The sequence below is a fragment of the Phoenix dactylifera genome, chromosome 15, assembly GCF_009389715.1.
Source record: "Phoenix dactylifera cultivar Barhee BC4 chromosome 15, palm_55x_up_171113_PBpolish2nd_filt_p, whole genome shotgun sequence".
In the NCBI taxonomy this organism is placed as follows: Eukaryota; Viridiplantae; Streptophyta; class Magnoliopsida; order Arecales; family Arecaceae; genus Phoenix; species Phoenix dactylifera.
The window spans coordinates 1,375,216-1,383,558 of NC_052406.1; positions in this window are offsets into that span (position 1 = coordinate 1,375,216).

Consider the following 8,343-nt stretch of genomic DNA (forward strand, 5'->3'; position numbering starts at 1 on the left):
TATGGTAAATATAGTACCCCAGTTGTCACAGATTATAACAGCAATCTTCCATCTAACTCTTTAATTTTTTGAAAGCCTTTAAACTAAATAATCTAAGACATTACTCGTTGCAGATACTTTGTTACTTGGTCATTGCATGTACATCGAGCAAGGAAAATATCAGATGTGTCATAAATTTGCTTTAATTTAGTATATATTCGGTACCTGATTATCGGAGATCAATATACTCAATGTGTATTTATAATGAAATGCAGATTCATCCTATACAAGCCATGGAGTTGAAAATTCTGTGCCTGCTGAAGGTGTAATAACCATAATAATTATGAACAGAAAACTGAAGGTACTTCTTTCAGTCCAAGCCACCGAAGCTACGCCTTGGCATATGACTTCTTGTTTACATAGTGTTAGGGTCGCCCTTCGTTTCTAAAACCGAGCCTTCTGATAATACTTGTAGTTTTGTTGCCGTTGTTCATAGGAATCAGCTGGGTTATCATTGGAAATATTATTTCCAGGTCAAATATATCCTTTGAACTCTTTTGGCATTGTCATTGTGTGCTTCTCCTAGATGATATTGGAAGAGTCTGTCCTGATTTGAGTCATTTCTTTTTGGGGGGATTCCATAAACATGCTTGTTTTCTGATACTGCACGAGAGTTGCATGGTATTTTAAAAGCTCCCGTCTCAATATAACTTCAACATACCAACAAGAAAGCAAGATTGCTTCTTTTTTCAGGAAAGAAGCTGCGGCATGAACACCACCAAGAGCACAATGGACTCCAAGCTCAAAGGCTGCCATGAAAGCTGGGCCAATTGAGCATGGAACTCCTCTCATGCCATATGTTCCACCGCCAACACCCCCTAGCCACCCCAAGCATGGAACTCAACATCTTTTTTTTTTTTTTTTTTTTTGCTAGAGCGGGCGCATCATACTATACTAGTACGGATATACCCAATAAAATCTGAAATCTTTTTTCTCTTTTTCGAGATGGTGCTGGGTTGAAGAGGAGACAACATTTGCCTTGAACTTCCGCCATTTTTTGCTTCTATTTTCACTTGGTTTTGAAAGCAGTAAATCACCGATAAGAGAACATGGAGGCATCGATGATCTCAAAACAGTAAATCTTTGCTGCAACAAGCTCTCAAGGTCTTTTCAAATAATTCAAAAAAAAAAAAAAGCAAAAGGGCTCATGTTACTTATTTGTTTCGTCCAGTTATTTTTTATTGAATTTTGAAAATAAAAACAGACAACAAAAGTAATACCAAATGGCCCTAAGATGCTCAAGTTGATATTGCTAGTTGTCTACAAAGCTAACACCTAAACCACTGATTACCCAATTGAGGTGGGTTTGAAAGGTGGAGGCCCATCCTAGTCTCTAGTCTTTCTTCTGCAACGCAGCCCAACATAGGCTAGCTCCTCTGTGTCCAAGGCTTGGGCACAGAATGTCTCCTATTTAAATAAGCACAATCTAAAATCCAATTAAATATAAATATAATTTAGGCCTAAGGCCCAGCCCATGATCAGTTCTAGCCAGAGGTTTAGGCCAACTTCTTTGTCCAACGGGTGGTCTTGACGATAAAGACATCAACCTAGCTCCGGCTCAGCCAATGTGGCAGCCTTCGTCACCGCATAGCAGTTTGTCCACTAATAGTAGGGTGAGATATCCTACAAGACTTTTCTCATCGTATTTATGATCGAACCTCCAGCCGAAAACCTAGGTTGTATGCTTGGCTTGGCAAGTTTAGAAAGCTTGCAACCTAGAGCATAGTGACAATATTCACGGGATTATTGAAAAAAAATCATAAATTATTCTTGATTATCCTCCTGGGTTAATGATTCTTAAATTATTCTCCTAAAGTTATGTGTAATTATGCTCAACTTATACATAGTTTTTATAATTTATCATAAATTATTTATGACCAAATTAATAAATCTTTATTGTTAGAAATTAATGAGGTGATATTTTTTGTTATTTTCTGTATTTCTTGTCTCTCCTATACTTGTCTTTGAATCAATAAGTATGCAAAATATTTCAAAAAATTATGCGTTTTAGCTTTACAATTCTATTTCTAAGTTTTTTGATTATCCGATTCCCTTCCGAAATTCAATGAATTTGTCAGAATTTTTTTAACAGCATTTGCTCAAAGAAAAGGTTGAAAATGTTTCAAATTGTGAACCTTTTATCTCCAGCCTTGGAGCGCTGAAATGGTGACTATGACCTAGACTTATTTCAGAATGCCATCTTCCGCCCCAGTCAGGTGGTGTGGTCTCCGCGTGCACTTGGCTAAGGAGTTTCTAACCTTTGCCTCTGCATTGGAGAACTCTCCCTTTGGTTCACAGCCCACTTTATTTCTTATCTTTTCTGAGTACCCTTGCATTCTTGTCTGATTTTGTGACGAGGGACTGCTGGAGTTAAGATATACTGTCTTGATACCGGATCCTATACTGATGCCAACCTGTCATTATGTCGATATGTCCGATATATAGGCTGGTTCGGTGTGCCAACGATATGCCCGGTTATAGGCTGGTTCGGTGTGCCAAGTATTTGTACGTCTCTTATACTGTATACTGGTACTGAACCAGTATGATAGGTATGTTCTATACTTTATGATTTGGTATGGTATGGTATACCATGACTAGGCCAGTTTTTTACAGCAGCTAAGGTTATCATGGACAAAAGAAAGATAAAAAGTCTGGAATTCGTACCTTTTTTTTTCTATTTTTTGGTTTTTGGTTTTTGGCTTTAACATTACAGTCTAGAGCTGGCATTGTGAATCCTATATTCAGCTACTGAAGTTGGGACCGAAGGTTTGGACCTGACTATAAGAAGGATTGTACTCCGGGGCATTACCAATTAGGCCTAAACTATGTTACGTTTTATAAATATCTTAGTGTGGTGGCAATTATTACTTTTTATTGTGTTATCACGTGGTTTAGCCATATCAAGTGCCAATTCTGTGCTAAAAATTCTATGCTAGAAAATAATTTTCAAAAAATCCTATGTGATGAGAGCACAAAAGTGCGATCTACACGCTGCTTAAATTAATATTATTGCTAACAAATAGTGATAAAAGTGCTACATTAATTTTATATTTTTATTTGGCACAGATTATCGTAAATCAGAGTTTAAATGTGCATTTGGTACAATTTGGGATGATTCATGACTTCAAGTCTGATTACACTGGAGCAGAATTGAACCTGGTCAAACACACTTGCACCCGAGCAACGCTTGTCTACTTGTCACAGTCCCTTGAGTGCATTGAAATTCTGCATTAGAATTCAAAATAAAGAAAGAGATCAGCAGCATGTCCAGATTCCTTCTCTTCTCATCTCGCACAGCCATTTGAAGAAGATTATGATATAGCCGTCTACGTCCAATCCCCCGCGTCCGCCCGCGTGGAAGAGATCCGGATCCTTCTTAATCGGGCCACATAATCAGAATCCCACGCATCTCACGTGCATCGTCAGCCTTCCCCAGCCATTCGTGAGCTTCCACTCAGCATCCCGAGCCCAACACCCAGCTGTCCGTGGTGGTCTCCTTCCTCCCGGATCCGTGATCTAATTTTCAGCCTGGATCCGTCCGCGTGTAGCCTCCCAGCATCATCCCATGCACAATTTCAGCGTCCACGCTTCTGCCTTCCGGGAGTCTTTCCATCTTCGCCAGGACGATCCCGCGACCAATGCCCTCCTCGTCCGCCCGCCTCCTCCATCGTGTTCGTTCTCAGCCCGGATCCAGCCGCGATTACCTCCCAGCCCCATTCATCCCGTTCGTCCGCTCATCCCAGCACTCGTCCACGCCCCATCTCATGCGTTCGATCCAGTCATCCGAATCCCAAGCGCCAGCAGTCCAAGCTTCATCTTCAGCTCTCACGCGCTTCCGGATCTTCCTCCCCACCAGCGCATCATCCGAGTCCCAGCGATTTTCGCAGCATCTGAGTCCCAGATTCCAGCGTCCGTTTTGATTTGCTTGGAAGATTATTCAAAATTTGGGGAGGTTTTCATTGTATAAAAAGGAACAGGGGGGATCGGTTCATGGTGGCTCATTTTGGGGGGAAGAAGAGGAAGAACAGAGGAGGCGGGAGCTGCTGCGGTTGAAGGAAGGAACAGAGGAGGCTCTCCAGCCATTTGGGAAGGAAAGAAAAATAAAAAAAATAAATCTTTACTACTATTTTCATTCCCTACATAGTCTACATCAAACTCTGATATCATAGAAATTAGCCGTCTGATTGGACTCACATTTGGTCAGCTAGTGTAAGACACATTGTTCGATAATCTGAACGGTCTGATTGACATTCTGACATTTTTAAGACCATCAGATTAATACGAAACCTTGCTGCTTTCTATTTTAAATTTTCTGCATTTAATTTTTTTAGAATAAGAAATTTATTGTTATCATATCTTATTAACCCTTGTTGATAATTGAAAATTGAAAAAAAATAACTTTAAGAAAAGATCAAGTGTGATCATTCAAAATTTTAAAAAGAGGGAAAACCTAAAATTTTAAATTTTAAATTTCAAATTTCAAATTTCAAATTTCAGACTTCAACTCATAAAATTTTAAAAAAAAATAAATAAATAATTTCCTTGATCACCTATTCAATGAAATTTAATGTCATGTCATAAAACATTAAAAAAAAAAATCTTTTGATTGTTGCATATAGTATAAGGCATCAGCATAAAATATTTTAAGGGCAGAACCCATTTAAAAAGATAAGGTCGGGATTTCATCACTCGTCCTTAGCCCAAAAATCACCCCAGTGCATAAATATCCTAAGCTTAACTAAAATCAACTAGATGTTGGCCCCTAAGGACATTCGAGCTCAATAGGACGAAGACCACCGAAACTTACACCAATTTCGCTCTGTGGCTTAGTTGATGTCTAGGCAAGCTTTGTCCCTATAAGGAAGACAGTTCATCTGTTCGAGGCAAGTGGGTTTTAAGTGGGACCTTTGCGAACGCATCGTGACCCCTCCACTTACCTGGGAGCTTACCTGGTCAACTCGGTTCATTAGACCGGATTGGAGGCTTAGGTGCCCTCTTAAAACCAGTTAGGAGCTGTCTAGAAATTTAAGAAAAATATTAGAAATTGAGGTGTAATGTTTTGTTGCATGTTTGATTGTGAATAGATTTTTATTTTAGGGTGTCGTTTTAGTTTTTCTTTAGTTGGTACTTATAATTTAAAAAAAAAAAGAGAGGGAAATATTTTGCATGCTAAAGTGGAATAGGGACGACACTGGTCGATTAAGTCGTACAACTTTAGATCATCCCTTAGGACATACCCCTGAAATTCCTTCGCAGTATCTCACACCTTATGAGATGGCTGATTTAAATGAAGATGCGGGGAGTCACCACAATCGAGAACGAGAACCCCATGTTATGACTCTAAGACAATACCTACAACCGGCTAAGACTAGTCAGCCTTCATGCATAATTTTTCCTGATAATGTAGGACATTTTGACATCAAACCAGGGGTAATCCAATTGCTGCCCAAGTTTCATGGGTTAGAGTCCGAAAGTCCGTATCTTCATTTAAAGGATTTTGAAGAATTGAGCATTACATTTAGAGTGCCAAATGTCACCGAGGATGTCCTCAAGTTGACATTGTTTCCTTTCTCTCTAAAGGATAAGGCCAAAACATGGCTAAACTCTTTGCGACCTAGATCAATAAGAAATTGGCAAGATATGCAGAGAGAATTTTTGAAGAAGTTCTTTCCCACACAAAGGACCAACTTTTTAAAAAGACATATTAGCAATTTCCAACAAAAAGATAATGAAACATTTTATGAATGTTGGAAAAGATTTAAAGACCTTCTTCTCTCATGCCCTCATCACGGGTTCGAAACTTGGAGAACCATTAGCTTCTTTTATGAAGGTTTATCGCCACAGTTGAAACAGTTTGTAGAGACCATGTGCAATGGTAGATTTTTAGAAAAACAACCTGATGAGGCATGGGAGTATTTGGATTCCCTTGCTGAGACTGCCCAACTTTGGGATAACGGAGATAGAAACAACAAGTCTTTGCCTAAGCCTACTAGCTCTGTACAGGGAGGCCTTTACAACCTCAGAACTGAGGATGATCTTCACACTAAAATGGCAGCCCTCACTAGGAAGGTAGAAGAAATTGAGCTTAGGAAGGTTGAGCCTGTCAAGACTATAGAGCTTAGAAACGAGTGTTGTGGTATCTGCGATATATCGGGTCATACCACTACAGATTGCCCCACCATACCGGCATTCAAGGAAGTCTTGCACGATCAAGCAAATGCTATGAACTCCTACCAAAAGCCTTATAATGATCCATACTCGAATACCTATAACCCTGGTTGGAAGAATCATCCAAACTTTAGGTGGAGAAACGATCATCCTCAATAGTCACACCATTCAGCTCCTCCACCTGCACATCCTACTTATGCACCATCACCTTCTCAAAAGCCAAATATCGAGGATACCTTGCAATCTATACAAACTTTTCTACAAGGTCAAGCTAATATCAATGCTCAAAATACTCGAAATTTTGAAGATATAAGGAACCAATTGTCAATGTTGACAACCGTCCTAAGTACCCAAGAGAAGGGTAAGCTTCCAGCTCAACCCCAACCTAATCCACAAGTGCACGGTAGTAATAATACGGCTTCTTCTAGTTCGCATACAGAACATGCAAAGAGCATCATGACTTTGCGTAATGGGAAAGTTATCGATCAGACCGTCCCATTGAGACTGCGAGTCACTTCTAATTCTGATGCTCCCAAAGCTGATGAAAAGGACAAAGAAAAAGTTGAGGTCCCAACTTCTACTGAGAAAGTTGAATGTCCTTTTCCTCCACCTTTTCCACAACGGTTAAAGCCGTTGCAAAAGCTCGAACCTAATTCTGAAATTCTTGAGCTTTTTAAACAAGTAAAGATCAACATACCTCTTCTTGATGCAATCAAACAAGTACCCTCATATGCCAAATTTTTGAAGGACTTGTGTACTGTTAAGCGCCGATTAAATGTTAAGAAGAAGGCATTTTTAACTGAAAATGTGAGTGCTATTTTGCAGCACAACATTCTCCCTAAATATAAAGATCCAGGTTGCCCAACCATCTCATGCATCATAGGCAACTTTAGGATAGAGCGAGCATTGTTAGATTTAGGGGCGAGTGTAAATTTGTTGCCATATTCTGTATATGAGCAACTTGGTTTAGGTGAGTTGAAGCCAACCTCCGTCACTTTGCAATTAGCTGACAGGTCAGTTAAAATTCCAAGGGGGATTATCGAGGATGTATTAGTCCAGGTAGACAAGTTCTACTTTCCTGTCGATTTTATTATATTAGACACACATCCGGCTTCGAACTCACAGTCTCAGATTCCGGTCATTTTAGGACGTCCATTCCTTGCAACTTCTAATGCATTGATTAATTGTAGGAATGGCGTCATGAAGCTTTCTTTTGGTAACATGACCTTAGAATTGAACATTTTTAATGTGTGCAAACAACCCAATGATCCCGAAGAGAGTAAGGAGGTTGATTGGGTTGAAACCATCGCAGAAGATTATTTGTTAGCTAAAGCAATTAACGACCCATTCAGTGATAGCTTAATTGATTGGTGTCCTAATGGAACCAATGATGATGATTTGTCAGTCACACCTATTGTGGATAATCTAGATATCAAGATGGTCAATGGGTGGAGACCAAAAGAAGGAGAATTTGAGAGATTGTCGCCTTGAGAGGTGAAAATAGAACCATCCCATGAGCAAGCACCCAAGCTCGAATTGAAACCCTTACCAAAGGAACTTAAGTATGCTTTTCTTGGACCCGAAGATACTTTTCCTGTAATCATCTCGTCTGAACTTGATCATACCCAAGAAAGAAAATTAATTGATGTTTTAAAGAATCATAAAGGAGCCTTAGGGTGGTCTATTGCCGATTTGAAGGGAATTAGCCCTTTAATTTGCACGCACCGGATATATTTGGAGGACAATGCCAAAACCACAAGGCAAATACAACGAAGGTTAAATCCTACAATGAGAGATGTGGTTAAGGCAGAAGTCCTCAAGTTGCTTGACGTGGGTATTATTTACCCAATTTCCGACAGTAAGTGGGTAAGCCCTACTCAAGTCATTCCTAAGAAATCGGGTTTGACGGTAGTAGAAAATGAACAAGGTGAACTAGTTCCAACTCGTATCCCGACGAGTTGGCGCATGTGTGTTGACTACCGAAAGCTGAATTTGGTCACACGAAAGGATCACTTTCCTCTACCCTTCCTAGACCAAGTATTGGAGAGGGTTGCAGGGCATGATTTCTATTGTTTTCTCGATGGCTATTCGGGATATTATCAAATTGAAATTTCACCGGAAGATCAAGAGAAGACT